At 44.8% G+C, this 17,489-nt stretch overlaps 1 long non-coding RNA gene across 1 annotated transcript; it reads left to right on the top strand.

The window, feature by feature from the left end:
* Positions 1-7,102: 7,102 nt before the first annotated feature.
* On the top strand, positions 7,103-16,847 carry LOC120671618. Its single transcript, XR_005673681.1, has 3 exons — positions 7,103-7,182; positions 10,083-10,178; positions 16,543-16,847. It is a non-coding gene; the product is annotated as an uncharacterized LOC120671618 (long non-coding RNA).
* Positions 16,848-17,489: the final 642 nt, after the last annotated feature.

Below are 17,489 nucleotides of genomic sequence, written 5' to 3'. Positions count from 1 at the left end.
TATCATACTGTGAATTTCTTGCAAGTCAAAGTTATGTGTTTAGAGTTTAAACTTAAAAATGCCAAAGATAATTTCAAGCCTCATCGGTCCAACACACATATTCTTGATCATGATTCGGATAGTTCGAACGATGATAGCAAGGAAGTATATGCTGCTGAGTTTGTTTGGCCATCAAAGGCCAAATCCGGTTCAGTTCCGTCTCTCAAGCCGATTCAAAAAAATCGGCAAGAGGAGCTGAAATTTACTTTTGATGTTTCTAAGTGTGATCGGATTTTTGATGAATTGCTTAAGAATGGTAACATCCGATTGTCACATGCTATTCCATCTCCCGACGAACTTAAGCAACATGCATATTGTAAGTGGCATAATTCTACATCTCATGCTACTAATGATTGTAATATTTTTCGTCGACAGGTATAATCGGCCATTAATGAAGGACGATTGGTACTTTCTGAGATGCAAGTTAAGAAGGCTCCTTTCCCTGTTCATACATTGGAATTGAACAATCCAAAGGTGCTCATTCGGCCGGAACAAGCCGAACGAGCTAAGGGGAAACATGTTGTCATTGGTGATCCAAGACCGGTGGATACGAGTGACAAAATCCTTGCCCGAGAAGTTATCAAAGAGAAGACTGATGATGGCAAGGATACTCTGAAGATCATAGTCAGAAATCCCAGACTCGGGGGGCAAGGGAGCTCTCCGCCAGAAAATCAGTCTGCTGATCAAGCACGACCGGTCAGACCGGTGTCTCCGACCGGTCAGACCGGTCGATGACCGTCCCCGGACTTTCAAGCCAAAGCATCCAGAGGTGGGTACTTGGAAGACCAACGAGGTGAAGGTGCAGGGAAGGACTGCTAATCAGAAACCCACCTTCAACTAGTTGTTGAACAAGTACACAAAGGCCGTTCAAAACGATCGGCCGCTAAAAAAGAGACCGCGATCACCACCGCGCCAAGATCGTCCAGCATCCCCAAGGAGGGAATTCAGCTGGCGCAGAGGTGATGTTGTCACATTATATCCTCGCCAGAAGATGTATGCTACCATGCCATGGGTGCTACCGGCGTCAAATGCAACAAATCCGGCGTGGGAGCATGAAGAGATATGGATGTAGTGTTTCCCAATGCCTTATCCTCCACATTATCAGGGGGAAAGCTCCAGAGTACCCGTGCACGACCGATTGGGACCACGCCAATCCGGTCCAGTGCAACAGGCTGCACCGGTCAGACCGGTCTCACCAGAGGCCGGGCCAGGTTCCTGCTCCGAGATTCGAGTATCGCATCAAGGAAAAGAAAGAGGAGCAGAAGCCTGTTGCTGATCCAGAGAAGCCTAAGGCCGATGTTGTTCAAATCGGTGAAATCAAGGTGCCCATAAAGGATACGTGCAAGAAACCGATGGATATAGATACATCGGTTGACGTTCCTTCGCAAAAGCCGGTCATGGCCAATGATCATGAGGCCGGTAGCAGCAAGAGCGCAGCGGACAAGTACCATCAACCTAGGTGGTGCCCTTCGGGTTTAACTCATACACAGAAGAGAAAATTACAGCGCCTTCGCAACAAAGAAAAGAAGGAACAGGAGAAAGAAAAGATGAGGGATGAGGACTTCAACAGATACATGCCCATGTTCCCTCAGAGCAAGGTTTGGAAGGTCAAGACAGCTGATCAGCCAGCCAGACCGGTCCAACCGCCGCAGCCGACCGGTCAGACAGACCGGTCCGACCGCTCTGACCAACCGGTCAGACCGGTCGAGCCTACTACAGAGCCAACAGTTGAATCGGCGCCGCCCGTTTCAGTTTCTTCTGTTGACGAAGCTCCAGCAGTTCCTCCGACAGCAAAAGACGAGGAATTGGTGGATTATGAAGCGTCTCCGGAGCGCACCAACCTGGAGATTAATGTGGTGCATTTGTCTTCGGATTACTTCGTGGTTCCGGAGGAGGATTTGGCTCATCTTCAGTTCGGGCCCCGTGAAGCTGTGTTCCAGAAGCCAAGCGAGAAGGACAACCATCTGAAGGCTCTTTACATGAGGGGACACATCAACGGGAAGCCGGTGACTCGCATGCTAGTAGATGGTGGGGCCATTGTAAATCTTATGCTCTACTCGTTGTACAAGAAACTTGGTGGCCAAGACGAGGACTTGATCAAAACAAACATGACGGTCAGCGGTGTTGGAGGGAGCGAGCCCCTTAGCGCCAAAGGAGTTGCTTTCATGAAGCTCACCATTGGGAGTAAGACGCTTGCTATAGCTTTCTTCATCTCGGAAGTGCAAGGTAACTACAACTTGATTCTTAGGAGGGATTGGATTCATGCAAATCAGTGTATTCCTTCTATCTTGCATCAGTTTCTTGTTCAGTGGATCGGCGATGAGGTCGAGATTGTCCATGGGGACACTTCGTCCTTTGTTGCTTTGGCCGATTCGGATTCTATTAGTGCACACGACAATGTCAAGTGTTTATCGGGCGTGGATCTGTCCGATTATGATTTGATCAATTGCACTAAGGATGGTTTTGTTTCTACTGTACTAAAGCCGATGGATAATCGGCTAAAATATTTAATGTAAATCAGATCAGTACAATAGAAGCTCCAGAAGAGACCGGTCAGACCGCCCGTGCTGACCGGTTAGACCGGTCTTATCCCGTTCAGCGCACAGGGCCGACCGGTCAGACCGGACATCCCGACCGGTCAGACTGGTCCAATGCAGAGTGGTTACATCAGAGGCTAGATCAGTATCGGGCGCGTACGAACGATATGTGTGAAGCCATTGAAGATTCTGATGATCTAGACAAGCTGGGCCAAGGGTTTACATCGGCCGATCCTTTAGAAAAGGTAGACATTGGTGATGGAACTATTCCTAGGCCGCCCTTTGTAAATAAAAATTTATCGATTGAGTATAAAGCCGATTTGGTTAATTTGTTGAAAGAATATGTTGATTGCTTTGCTTGGGAGTATCATGAAATGCCTGGTTTGAGTCGTGATCTTGTTGAGCATCGCTTACCAATTAAAGCCGGTTTTAGACCTTATAAACAACCGGTTAGGCGTTTCAATCCTATTATATATGACCGAATTAAAACTGAAATTAATCGTTTACTTGATGCTGAGTTTATTCGGTCTTGCCGTTATGTTGATTGGATCTCTAATATTGTGCCCGTTGAGAAAAAGGATTCGGGGAAAATTAGAGTGTGCATTGATTTTAGAGATCTTAATAAAGCTACTCCCAAGGATGAATATCCTATGCCTATAGCTGATATGTTGATCAATGAGGCATCCAGACATTGTGTCATTAGTTTTCCTGATGGTAACGCCAGTTACAATCAAATATTTATGGCCGAAGAAGATGTATCTTAAACGGCCAATAGATGTCCAGAATTTGTCAGCTTGTTTGAGTGGGTTGTTATGACTTTTGGTTTGAAAAATGCGGGTGCTACTTATCAAAGAGCTATGAATTTAATTTTCCATGATTTGCTTGGTGTCATCTTGGAGGTGTACATTGATGATATTGTCATTAAATCGGCCGGTTTGGATCATCATTTAGCCGATTTGAGACTTGCTCTTGAGAGGATGCGCCGGTATGGTTTGAAGATGAATCCGCTCAAATGTGCTTTTGGTGTATCGGCTGGAAAGTTTCTTGGCTTCATTATTCATGAGGAGGGAATAGAGGTTGATCCTAAAAGAATTGAAGCCATGAGGAAGGTTGAAACCCCTACATGTAAGAAGGATTTACAGAAGTTCTTGGGCAAGGTAAATTTCTTGAGAAGGTTTATATCTAACTTGTCCGGGAAGATCAATGCTTTTACTCCTATTCTTCGGTTAAAAGATGAAACCGAATTTACTTTGGGGGCAAAACAGCAAGAAGCGTTTGAGAAGATCAAGATTTATTTGTCTTCGCCACCCGTGCTCAAAGCACCTAGGAAAGGAGTACCTTTCAGACTTTATGTGGCTGCTGAAGACAAGGTTATTGGGGCTGTTTTAACTCAAGAGACCGAAGGGAGGGAGTATATCATTACATATTTAAGCCGACGACTTATTGATGCGGAGACAAGGTATACATTTATTGAGAAGTTGTGTTTGTCTCTTTATTATGCTTGTACCAAATTAAGGCATTATCTACTATCTAGTACTTGCATAGTAGTATGTCAAACCGATGTGATCAAACATATGTTATAAAAACCGATTTTGAGTGGTAGAATCGGCAAGTGGGCTTATGCTTTGGTTGAATATGATTTGGCTTGTGAACCTTTGAAATCTATGAGTGGCCAAATTGTTGCGGATTTTATTGTTGAACATCGGATTAATGACAGGCATGATCTAGAAGTCGGCTATATTACTTGCACACCATGGAGGTTGTACTTTAATGGATCGGTTTGTGATGATGGTCAAGGGATTGGTGCTGTTCTTATTTCTCCGAATGGTGCCGTTTTTGAATTTTCAAACCGATTGGAAGAAGAGTGCACAAATAATCAAGTTGAATATGAGGCTCTTCTATTTGGCTTGGAATTTTTGCAATCCATGGGCGTGAAGCATGTTGAAGCCTTTGGAGATTCTCTTCTGGTGGTGCAGCAAGTATCTAAGGTATGCCAGTGCTATAATGGTTCTCTAAATGCATATCTTAATAAATACCTCGATATTATTTCTTTCTTCGATGAATTTATTATCAAACATATTCCGAGGGAAGAGAATGGAAAGGTAAATACTCTGGCTCAGCAAGCATCTGGCTATAATGTTACGAAAAAATATTTCAACATTCGCAAGCCGATGCAAACGAAAGCCGAGTGTCTGGTTCTGGACGCACCGGTCCGACCGGTCAGCGAGACCAGTCTGACTGCCTAGACCGGTCTGACCAGTGATGCCGCTGTTGGTTCTAATTCGGTCAAAATAGATGATTCAATTGTCTCGGTCGAAGCCCAGGATTGGAGGGTTCCTCTTATATCATATTTGAGAGATACTGGTCGTGGTGCGGAGAGGAATATTCGGCGTTTGGCTTTCAAGTACGTTTTAATTGACAATGAACTTTATCGTCGAACTGCCGAAGATTTGCTTCTCAAGTGTTTAGACTCGGATCAGGCCCGGGTTGCTATGGGTGAGGTTCATGAAGGTATTTGTGGTACTCATCAATCGGCTCCCAAGATGAAGTGGTTACTTAGAAGAGCCGGTTTCTATTGGCCCACCATGCTATCCGATTGTTTCAAGTACTATAAAAGATGTGAAGAGTGTCAGCGGTTTGGTGATTTGCAATTGGTGCTTGCTGCGTTGATGCATCCTATTATTAAACCATGGCCATTCCGAGGTTGGGGGTTGGACTTCATTGGACAAATTAATCCTCCATCTTCAAAGGGGCATCGCTTCGTATTAGTTGCTACGGATTATTTCACTAAATGGACCGAAGCGGTTCCTTTGAAGAATATAACACATAAGGAGGTAATTGAGTTTATTACTGAGCATATTATTCATAGATTCGACATTCCACAAACTTTGACAACGGATCAAGGTTCTTCGTTTATATCAAAAAAAGGTGCGTGCGTTTGCCGAATCTTACAAGATTAAGTTGCTCAATTTATCTCCATACTATGCTCAAGCCAATGAGCAGGCCGAGTCTAGTAATAAGATTTTGATCAAACTTGTCAAGAAGAAGATAGAAGAAAATCCTAAGAGGTGGCATGAAGTGTTATCCGAAGCATTGTGGGCTCATCGTATATCTAGACATGGTGCTACTAAAGTTACTCCTTTTGAGCTTGTATATGGTCAAGAGGCCGTTTTACCCGTTGAGGTAAATCTGGACGCATATAGATTGGTAAAGCAAAATGACCTCTCCGCTGTTGATTACCATGATTTGATGATGGATAATATTGATGAGGTGACCGACAAACGTTTGAAGGCTTTGAAGGAGATTGAGAAAGACAAACTCCGGGTGGCCAGAGCTACTCCTGCTAATGGGGCGGGGTTTGATGAGTTTTTTGGGTGGATTTTAATACGGGTACTATTGGATGGGTGGAAACGGGTGACACTATGAAATGGGTTGGGGCGGGTTGGGTTGATGACATAGACGGGTTGGGACGGGTTGGGGCGCTATGGTAGTAGATCGGCATGTAAGTCACATATCATCTTCCATCGTGACTTCGGGTTGGGGCGGGTTGGGGCATTGGGCCGACGGGGTGGGTCGGGGCGGGTGGTAGTTAGGGCTCTTGAAATATGGGTAGGGGCGGATTTGGGGTGGTTCAACCCCATTAGCAGGCGTAGCCAGAGCTTACAACAAAAAGGTAAAACTTAAATCTTTTCAGGTTGGGGATCTGGTTTGGAAGACAATTTTGCCTCTTGGAATGAAAAGCAATAAGTTTGGCAAATGGTCGCCAAGTTGGGAGGGTCCATACAAGATTATCAAAGTTATCTCCGGTAATTCGTATATGGTGGAGACAATGTAAGGTGAGCGTCTACCAAGGGCTATCAATGGGAGGTACTTAAAGAAGTTCTATCCTAGCGTATGGCAAAGTGCATGAAGACGAGGATGGCCGGTATTGGATATCGCCCTTAGTTTTATTTTTGGACTTGTATGCTCTATGTAAAACATGTACATCAGAATAGTTCTTGCTTTTTGGCTTGTGAAACTCACCAAAAAGCAGGGAGGCATATGTTGATAGCCGTTTCCGGCAGTTTAGAGGCCGATCGGTCTGACCGATCAGGCTGACCGGTCAGACCGGTCTGTCCAGTTGTAATCCGAGTAGGCTTCGTTTTATTTTGGAAATTCTTGTATAAATCGACTTGGAGAGGGGTACGACTTCCCCGGCCTATAAATATAAAGGCTAAGGCCGATTGAGGTATTCCCAATCGAATCAATAAAAAAAATCGCATTACTTTTTATCTCTTAAACCCTAGCTTTTTCCAACCCTAAATTGCTTTCCAACCCTAGCTTTTTCCAACCCTAGATTTTTTGTATTGATTCGATTGAGAATACTTCAATCGGCCTTAGCCTTTATATTTATAGGCCGGGGAAGTCGTACCCCTCTCCAAGTCGATTTATACAAGAATTTCCAAAATAAAACGAAGCTTACTCGGATTACAACTGGACAGACCGGTCAGACCGGTCGGCCTCTGAACTGCCAGAAACGGCTGTCAACACTGAGGAGAGGAATGGACAGCGGACACTGGAGGTGCAGGGCTCAGGCTTGGGGCCGGCGGCTACAGCTTCTTGCGTTGTAAGCAGTTCTTCTCTTTTCCCGAAAGGTCAGATGAAATCAGCGAGAACCTTCCTCTTCTCTCTCAATCGATTATTGCAAGCACCACAAAATCGAGCTGCGGCAACCGCACCCCTCCCTGCCTCAGATGCAAATCGAAGCAGCAGCTAACAACACATTTCATTCCTCTGCTTCTAGTCCAAGGCACGGCTCCAAGTCAAAGCAGCACTTGGCGTTGCATCCCGGCCTCTGTTTATTCCTCGAAATTCAAGCTGTAGAGCAATGAGCAAGCACTAGAGAACATTATTAGGAAATATACAAATTTGAGTAAAGCAAGGACACTACAGCTAATGTTGCCTTCTCTTTTCATTGTTAACGCACGAGAGCAAACTGATTGGGAAACATACCCAATTAGATGGTTTGTAAACTGCAACTATAACGTAAAGGTTACCTTCTCTCGACTTATGTGTGTACTGCTTGCTACGGGACAACATATTCTTTATTGAGTTGTAGTCGATGACTGTTAATTGTGGGTGATTTGTGATCTCAAAAGCTAGCCTGCTGTCTGCTCCACATGTGTTCATTAGAATAGTTAATAGAGGGCTTATCCTGTACTCGTACACTTCCTTAGAAGTTTTTGATAAATAAGATAGGCTTTTGTACCAGGAAAGCGGTATTCATGGTGCAATCTCCTTGCAGGGTTAAAATTTGGTGTTTCCTTACTCTATTATACTTAGCAATGCCTAATCTTTGATTGCTATAGATGTTGATCCGTGATGAGTTATACATTGGACCTTAAATGGGGCGCGCGCGCGCACACACATACATACATACATACATACATACATACATACATACATACATACATACATACATACATACATACATACATATATACATACACATATACATATATATATATATATATGTATATATATATAATGCACCTGGGTGCATTCTGTATAGAGAATGCACCCACCCCCTGGTTGCAACTGAGCTCGTCGTGTAGTTGCAACTGGGTCGCCTCTAGTTGCAATTGGTTCGCCTCTAGTTGCAATTGGTTCGTATCAGGTTGCAACTGGGTCGGGCCCAGTTACAATTGGTTCATATCTAGTTGCAACAGGATCAAATTTGTCGCAATAGTTCCGTTAGTTGCAATTAGTATGGTGTCACTGTTGCAATTGCTCTAGTGCTGCGGTTGCAATTGGTCGCACGCAGCTGCAATTGGTCCGTCTCTAGTTGCAACTGGGTTGGGTCTGATAGCAATTGGTTCGCGTCCAGTTGCAACTTGTTCATCGAGTTGCAATTGTTGCAGTGGCGCAGTTGCAACCGCCACGGTCTGTGCATTTGCTGTTCAGAGTGCACTTCTGTCGCGTTGCAATTGATACGGCGTCCTCGTTGCAATTGGTCTATTCCCGCTGTTGCAATTGGTCTTCGCGGAATTGCTACTGTACCAGTCCCATGCCAGTTCCGGAGCTTCACCGGAATCGAGATATAGTCCACCGTTTCCAAATCTGAGGGCATGGTTAGAGAGAGGAGGGTGAGGGGATTCGGTTTTGGGGATTCCCGATGGGGTTTGTTGCTGGGAAAGTAGGGGGCCATGGGCAACCATGGATGATGATTCTGGATCTCGTGGGGAGCTCTGTACACGAGGGGATAGCAAGGGGCGAGGCTTGGGGGGGGGTAGAGGAGGGCCTTAAGGTGCTCACCACCGAAGGAATCGAGCTTTGGTGGCCTAATCCAGGAGATCGACGAGGGCGGCCTTCCTCTGTACATGAACAGAGGAACGAGAAATTAAAATCCGTCATGTTGCAATGGATATGGTGTCGTCGTTGCAATTGATCTATTTTCGTTGTTGCAATTAGTTTTCGCGGAACTGCAACCCATGGCAGTTCGCCGGAGTTTCGCCGGAATCGAGCTACAATCCACCGTTTTCAAATCCGAGGGCATGGTTAGAGAGAGGAGGACGAGTGGATTCGATTTTCGAGCTTCCCGATGGGGGCTGTTGTTGGAAAAGGAGGGGGCCATGGGGCATCCATGGATGATATTCTGGAGCTCGTAGGGAGCTCTGCACAGGAGGGGATAGCAAGAGGCTAGGCTTGGGGATGGTAGAGGAGGGTCATAGGGTGCTTACCGTCGAAAGAATCGAGTTGTAGTGGCCTAAAGCGGGAGATCAACGAGGGGCAGCTTCCTCTGTACGTACGCTAACAGAGGAACGGGAAGAAGACGAGCGGAGAGTCGGGACCAAGGGCACCGAGGGCATAGGGGTGCGCGGGGCCCGGGGGAGGCGGCCGCGCGCGGGATGGGGAGGCGCGTGGGGGATCGAGGTCAGGGGCGCGGGGGGGGGGGGGGGACGAGAGCGGGGGAGGTGCGCGGGATCGGGTTGGTTGGTTCGGGAGTTTGGGGGTCTGTGTATTTTCTATAGCAAATGCAACAAGGTGCATTATATATATATATATATATATATATATATATATATATATATATATATATATATATAATACTAGGGTGATAAGAATACGTGCGTGTATTAATATGATTGGATTTATAGAGTATACCACTACTTTGTGTGGCACTACCACGTCAGTTGCTGATACATCTATATCACTTGTTTGACTTTATGTCGTATTGTTACTTATGGTTTTGTTCACTTGCAACATTGAGTCCAGTGTTTTGCATTGTCTAGAGCCCTCAACCTACTCATATCTTTCTGGTAAGTAGACATCCATTAGATGTTGACTGGTGAATGGTGATCTGTGATAGTGCAGTTATTGCTAGAAATGGTTATTTCTATTTGATGAACATATAGGAACTTAAAACTATTTGAAGATAGTGGGTGAGCATTCTGATGGTAATATGTTTTGTTCGTTGCTCTTGAACTTTTTGTGACTTGTTCTGACAAGAACTGCTTGATGGTGCAGGTATGAACTCCAAATACAGTACTCAAATTGGATGGTCAGTGGTGCATTGCCTGGTGATTTCGTGTGATTGCCTACATTGGTGATGGAAGCTTCCAGGTAATTTCACTGCCTGATGAAATGTCTTTTGCCCTCTACACTTTGATAGATGATGGCTTGATTATGTTGTGATCCTGGTAATTGATGCATGATGAATTGATTCTAATATGACACCTGATTGAATTCTAATGGATGAAAACTGTATAATGTTTATATACATCTGATGAATTATAGCCGATGCTTTCCCATGTCTTTCATGTTTTAGCACATTAGGCCAGGAGGATTGGAGCTATATATTGTTTCTGATCATACTATTTACCCACGTTTGAAATCTAGGCTAAGGAGTTGAGAATTTTCGCTCTTCAGGAACACGTCCTTTTTCAGGAAGCCAATAACAGAGGATCAAATTTTCTGGAGCCTAAATAAGTTAAGAAATAAATTTAACTAGGATTCCTTTTAGGGTTTTCCTTGAGTAGACAAAGTTAAGGTCTTGTAGTTTTTCTATATAGAAACACGTATCATGTGACTGACATATGACGTGTCGGACAGAGCAGATATGCACTTAGGTGCCTCTTCCATGTTTGGGCTTTAAGCAGTGTCTTTTGAATTTGATAATCTGCTTCTCTCCTTTTTCAGTAGGCTATGTGTTTTATTATATATGATCATGCTTTATTGTATTACCATGATCTTAGTTTCACCCGTAGCAACGCACGTGCACTAAGCTAGTGAGATATAAAATATAATTTACTGTAGTGTGATCTGCTCGTGTTGTTCAGGTGATCTAGTGCAGTAAACTTTAAGACTCTAGGTTATGCTGTCAAAACAATCGTGCCTATCTGTGATCCTATATCTGTCAACCTTAATGCCTGAGAAATGGTTGAATCGATCGTGTTTGTGAAAATTACATCGCACGTAGGGTTGTTCAAATCATACGCATTTATGAAATCGGTGTTGTTGCTTAGATGCATCTATCTAAACATTGTTTTTAGCTGCAAACAAACAAAAACAATGGATTTGCTGCTTAGCAAGCAAAAATAATTTAGCTGCAAACAAACAAAAACAATGGATTTGCTGCTTAGCAAGCAAAAATAATTTTACCGGGCTTGAGTTGTGAGAAGAACAGGTAGTGCCCCTGCAGTGCACGCCCTCTCACCGGGCTCCTCTGCCCAATCGGCACATGTCTGATCCAACGGCCTCGATGGTCCACCACATGTCTGCACGCCCTCTCACCGGGCTCCTCTGCCCAATCGGCACACGTCTGATCCAATGGCCTCGGTGGTCCACCACATGTCTGATCGAACGGCCTCGATGATCCAGGGGTGGACGGTAAATGTGGCCCACCCTGACCCCGGCAGGCCCTTCCACGAGCGGCGCCCGGCGCCTCAGCTTTGTGCTCCGGCTCGCTACATCACCGCCACGTTCCAGCCGCCACGCGGGCCCTGTCCTTGCTCCCGGCCGCCGGCATCCATGGTGCTGCGGCCTCAGCGAGCTATCTTCTTCCCCGAAAATCGACGCACCATGCCAGCGGAAAATCTTTCTCGATCAGCTTAACAGGATGATAAAAACTCTCTCGATCAAATGAAAACTCTCTCGGTCAGTTTAGGCGTTTAGCGTTGCAAATGTAACTTGCAGCAGGGCTTGCTGATGGCACGCGGGAGACAAAAGCCACGCGGCCGCCGTGATGAAGTAAAGGGATGGCGGTGGTCCAAGCGAGACGCCGCCACGCTGCGCAAAGAAAATGTGGGGTTTCCCTTACGCTGAGGCACTGTTGATGCATTCCACGGGCTGCCCAGCCGCTGCGTTCTGGTGGGCGAGCTTGGATGATGGAGCGTGCCCTGTGGTCTCGTGGACCACGACGTTCCTATGGGCTATGACCTCGGCGTACAATGGCTCCATGGAGGTGGAAGGAGGTGGAAGGCGCGGTGTGGCCGCGGCTGAGCTCGCCATAGAGCAGGCGGTGGTGGAAGCCGGTGAGTCTGACGCCCGAGATTATGGTGGGTTTTCATATAACCCTAGATTTTTTTTTCAAATAGACCCTTTATATGGATCGTAATTAATAATCTTGATCCAAGTATTTGCATATAGATTCCTAGTAATTTTCATATAACACCTTAAACTGGATCTCAATTATTAATCATGGTCTGAATTTTTTCATGTAGGCTCCTGATTCAATGGTTCGGATCTGCTCCTTCCTCTGGCCTGGACGCCATGCCCTGCCCACCGTCGTTGCTGTCAGCCCCACCCTCTGTCCCAACCCGAATCACGAGGCCCTATCCCGCCAAGCAACCTCCTATTGAACTCTTCTACATCCCGCAACTACCGGATGTCGTGGGCTCGCACATTGACTGGGCATGGTGGCCATGTTCGCATCTCACATTCGTCTTCCCCGAGAACATGCATAGCTGTGAACGCGAGGGTAGTGGCTCGTGGCTCGGCTCGCCAGAGCGACGTCACGTTCCACCGAATACTTGATCCCAGAGGCCGGCCTACCAAGTTGCATCAGCCGTGGAGTAGGTAGAGGAACATGCACCGGCCTCTCCATTGGCGTCCAGAACGACGATGTGTCCTCAAATATTGCACCATGCATGGCGCTGATGTGTCTTCGCCGACACCGTTGACATGCATTTGTGCACAACTCCGATCCCGATGCGATGGCACCGATGAGCTGACACACAACTCCAATCCCAGAACTTTTCAAGTAACTCCTTAATCGCGATCCAGATTTTTGCAATTAGACACCTAGTTCCATGGTTGGGACTTGGGATCGATTCCTCCTTTCCTTCCTCCAGCCGCCTGCTGTGCCCGAGAAATTTCAATATTTGACACTCAATTCGCACACCTCATGCGATCTAACACTCAATCCATTGACCTTTTAAAATATAACATCTCGCACGCGAATTCTTTCGATTCGAGGGTTTTCATTATATTTTCTCAACTCCTTTGGTTTTCCTTCTCATTTTCATTTTATATCCCCTGAAAAGACTAGATTGCCCCTGGCCTTATCCCTTTTCACCTTATGGATCCAATCTTGCCCCTCTCTCTCTCTCTCTCTCTCTCTCTCTCTCTCTCTCTCTCTCTCTCTCTCTCTCTCTCTCTCTCTCTCTCGCCTCTCTTTGTATTCTCTCGCTGCTCTCCCTCATAAAGAACAGGTCATCGCCGCTGGCACCTTCTTTGGACCATGCAGACACGTGGGAATTTGTGTGGTCAATCACACAATTACACGGGCAACCCAGCTACCCAAGCTCTCCAAATAAGTGTACTATGAAGTCTGAACAAGCTAGGGCACAGAAATAGAGCACGAGGCCTGGCTGTGTAAGAATATCAGTAACTTTGTACTCTAGAACATGTAATCTAGAAAACACAGGATCTTGTACTTGACAAGGACTAGGATATTATTAGAGATAGAATAGATTCTTGTTACACAAGTTGTAACCGAGTTCTATACAAGTACATCTCCTATTCATGTAATTGTTGCCGGCTACTTGCCCTATATAAACATGGAACCGTGATATGCCAAGATAGGCAATCACGTTAACTGAATTTCTTTCATGGTAATCAGAGCTACTCTTCCATAAACATCCACATACTTTCATAGGCATGGCATCGACATCATCCTCATCTTCCTCTTCGATGCAGCTAGGATTTGTCTCCGAGAAACTAACTCGGGACAACTACATCTTATGGAAGGCTCAATTTCTTCCCGCTGTTCATGGAGCTTAGCTCATGCTGGGCATCCTCGATGGATCTGTTCCTGAGCCGCCCAAAACAATTGAGGTGGCAAAGGAGGACAAGAGAGGGAGATTGTGCACAATCCAGAGTATGATTCATGGATTGCAAAAGATCAACAATTGTTGAGCTATCTGCTGAATTCTCTCATCAAGGAGGCTTTGGCACCAGTGGCAACGACAATTACTTCGGTAGAAGCATGGAAGGCGCTCGAAGAGATGTTCTCGGCACACTCAAAAGCATGGGTTGCAAACCTGCGCATGAAGCTCGCTACCCTCAAGAAAGGCAGCATGTCCTCCTCCGTTTACTTCAACAAGATGTGCTCAATCCGAGATGAGCTTGCAACTGCCGGTAAGATCATAAATGACAATGGGATGATTCAATACATCCTAACCGGCCTAGGTTTTGAATACAACTCCTTTGTTACTTTGGTTCTTGGCTGGATTGGATCAATCTCTCTGAGTGGTATATACTCCCAACTATTGTCCTATGATATGCGCTTGGAGATGTATCAAGAAGGAGGGTATAGTATCAGTCCTCAGCTAATGCAGCTGCACAAGAACGCAACAGAGGAGAAGGTCGAGGCCAAGTCAGTGGTCGCGGCAGCGGCCAAAACCATGGCAACAACTCCAACTCCAACATCAACTGGTCCGGAAGCTCCAAGACAAAGGGTCCCAAGTGCCAGATCCGTAAAAGGAGGCTGGTCATGAAGCACCCAGATGCTGCTACCGATATGACGATGATGAAGAGGAAGAACAGCAAAGCTACAATACTGCTGGTCCCTCAACCTCTGGATATGGCCATGACATGAATTGGTACGCCAATAGTGGTGCGTCTGATCACATCACTGGAGAATTGGAGAAGCTGACCATTCGTGACAAGTACAATGGTCGCGACCAAGTCCATACTGCAAATGGTTCAGGTATGAGAATTAGTAATATTGGTCATTTAGTTCTACGTACCCCTAGTAAAGATCTTCATCTTAAAAATGTTCTTCGTGTGCCTAGTGCCAATAAAAGTCTTGTTTCTGTTCATAAACTAGCACGTGATAATCATGCCATTTTGGAATTTCACCTAGATTTCTTTTTCATTAAGTATCTGCTAACGAAGAAAATCTTTCATCAAGGTAGAAGCCGTGGTGGTCTTAGTCCTCTAGGACCAAGCTCCTCTGAAAGAGATCCGACCAAACAAGTCTATGCTGCCAATAAACCATAATTGTCAAGATGACACAGTAGGCTAGGACATCTTGCCCTTGCTATTGTTGATCGTGTCCTTAGTTCAAACAATTGACCTTCTATCTTTATTATAAATCTATACTATAAATGTTGAAATAATTGAAATCATTTTTCACCAAGATTAGAGCCACCATACCTCTCACGGAGGTCCCACTTGCAAGGCCAAAAAGTTTGACGAAAGAGGGTGGAGAACTATTTTTTGATAGAAGGAAAAATGGTTCCACCCAAAAGCTTAAACTTTTTTCACCAGAGCCTTCTACATACCCACCTGGTGTACTCACCGCATGGAACACCCTCACACGCACAATTAATCTATCTATCTATACTATAAAAGCTGAAATAATTGAAATCATTTTTCACCAAGATTAGAGCCACCATACCTCTCATGGAGGTCCCACTTGCAAGGCCAAAAAGTTTGACGAAAGAGGATGGAATCCCATTTTTTGATAGAAGGAAAAATATTTCCGCCCAAAAGCTTAAACTTTTTTCACCCGAGCCTTCTACATATCCACCTAGTGTACCCACCGCATGGAACACCCTCACACGCACAGTTAAGGAAGAAAATTGATTCCCGCATATTTCTTTCCTTAGACACAAACTCGATTTTCCTTTGCGTGTATGTTTGTAAGAAAAATGCCCTCACGTGCACAATTAAGGAATATAAAATTGACCCCGCATATTTCTTTCCTTATGCACAAAGTCGGCTTTCCTTTGCACATGCGAAACTCCATAGTTCGCGCGACGGTATGTTTGGAAGAAAAATACCCTCAAACATAGCTTCTTTGGAAGTTTGATCACTTCCCGTTCTTCCTGCCATTATAGGAACGGCACATGTCTTCCTGCCTCTATTCTCCTTGCCACCGTCACCCCTTGTTCACCACCGACCATTGTTCTTCTGGCCACTTGCACCCATTGTTCTCCTGTCCACCGGCGCCCCATATTGTTTTGTCGTTGCTAGAGGTAACATGTAAGCCCATTCTTCCTTCCATTCGAATGGCCCATGTTTCCCTGGTTGTCAGTGCTGGTGTTCCCCTATTTTCCCTAGCGTCGTACATTGCATGGCCGTAAGCACCAGCACCCGTTTTCCTAGAGGTAACCGGCGCCCATTGTCTCTGGAATACACCATCGCCCCTGTCCCCGTAGAAGCCGGCCCTAGATGTGCGAATTGAGTTGAGCTGGTCGTTGGTTGCAATGATGCATATAGAAATCCGTCGAATTGAATGGGATGTTAAACCATTCTAGATGTTAAATCTGTATAGCAGGAAAGAATATTTTTTTTATGGATCCTTGCATTGATAAAAGGAGTCATATCAGAGTTAACATGCTCGATAAATTCCAATGTTAACTTGTATAGATAAAAGTTGGTTGATTGATATTAGTTTGGTATACTGGTGATGATTTCCCAATCTCTTATATTTTGAAATAGGTTTGTATGTTTAGATCATTTTTCTTATGATATTTAGGGCTACAAAAGCGGTGGTAGCAATAGCGGAAGAGGTTGGAAGTGGCGTTTATGGAGGAAAAGGCGGTGAACAATGCACCAAGGAATGGTAGTCATAAAGCACAGATTTTTGGTAACTTATTAAGGGATTTTTTGGAAGCGCGTGGAACCTCTTGCTCTGATTTTGGCTTTGTGCATAACAAGAAAAGAGTGACGATGGATATATATACAGGTGCATTTAAATTTTCTGATGTTTGGAGGATTAATATATGTACGTGTACATTTAAACTTTTCGACATTTGAACCTTGCATACATTAACATTGAAATTTAAATTATTACATGCCCCAAATGTCAACAGAGAATATTTATGATTTCTACGTGATTACAAATTTTGGTTAAAATAATGTGAATATAATATCAGAATGTTAGTTATTAGTGATGCATGAATTTTATAATGTTCTTAGGATTTTTGTTTACTAGAATTTTTGAAATCACGTATATTGATCCTCAAGATCTTTTTTAGAAGGACTTGTCTAAAATTAAAAGTTAGAATAGTGCATTGTATTTTAGCCCTAATTCGATGCTTCCAAGTAAAGCTAGAAAAAAAAGAATGTTGGGGATCGCCACACCGAAGGTCGGAGGTTACCCGAAGCTACAAAGACACAGGAGATCCAGAGGTTAGCTGAAGATACCGGAAGGTCGGCTCCGAACCCAAAGGTTGGCGATTGATCCGAAGGTCCTGAAGGAAGCTTCGGGATAGCATCAAGGTTACGATTCGAAATAGGTTGTCAAATTGTACAGTCTAACCTATAGGAAATGACTTTCAGACCAGAATATTCATAGAATATTCTAGTCGAGCGAGGGTATAATGGTCAAAATGTAATAAAGGTTGGGGGTATAAATACCCCCACCCAATCTGTATTAGACACGTGCTAACGTGAAGGGGATACTCTGCCGTTTTGTGAGAT

Source organism: Panicum virgatum, chromosome 4N, assembly GCF_016808335.1.
Source record: "Panicum virgatum strain AP13 chromosome 4N, P.virgatum_v5, whole genome shotgun sequence".
In the NCBI taxonomy this organism is placed as follows: domain Eukaryota; kingdom Viridiplantae; phylum Streptophyta; class Magnoliopsida; order Poales; family Poaceae; genus Panicum; species Panicum virgatum.
Note: the sequence above shows the minus strand (reverse complement) of the source record. Positions and strands in the feature narration are given on the sequence as shown.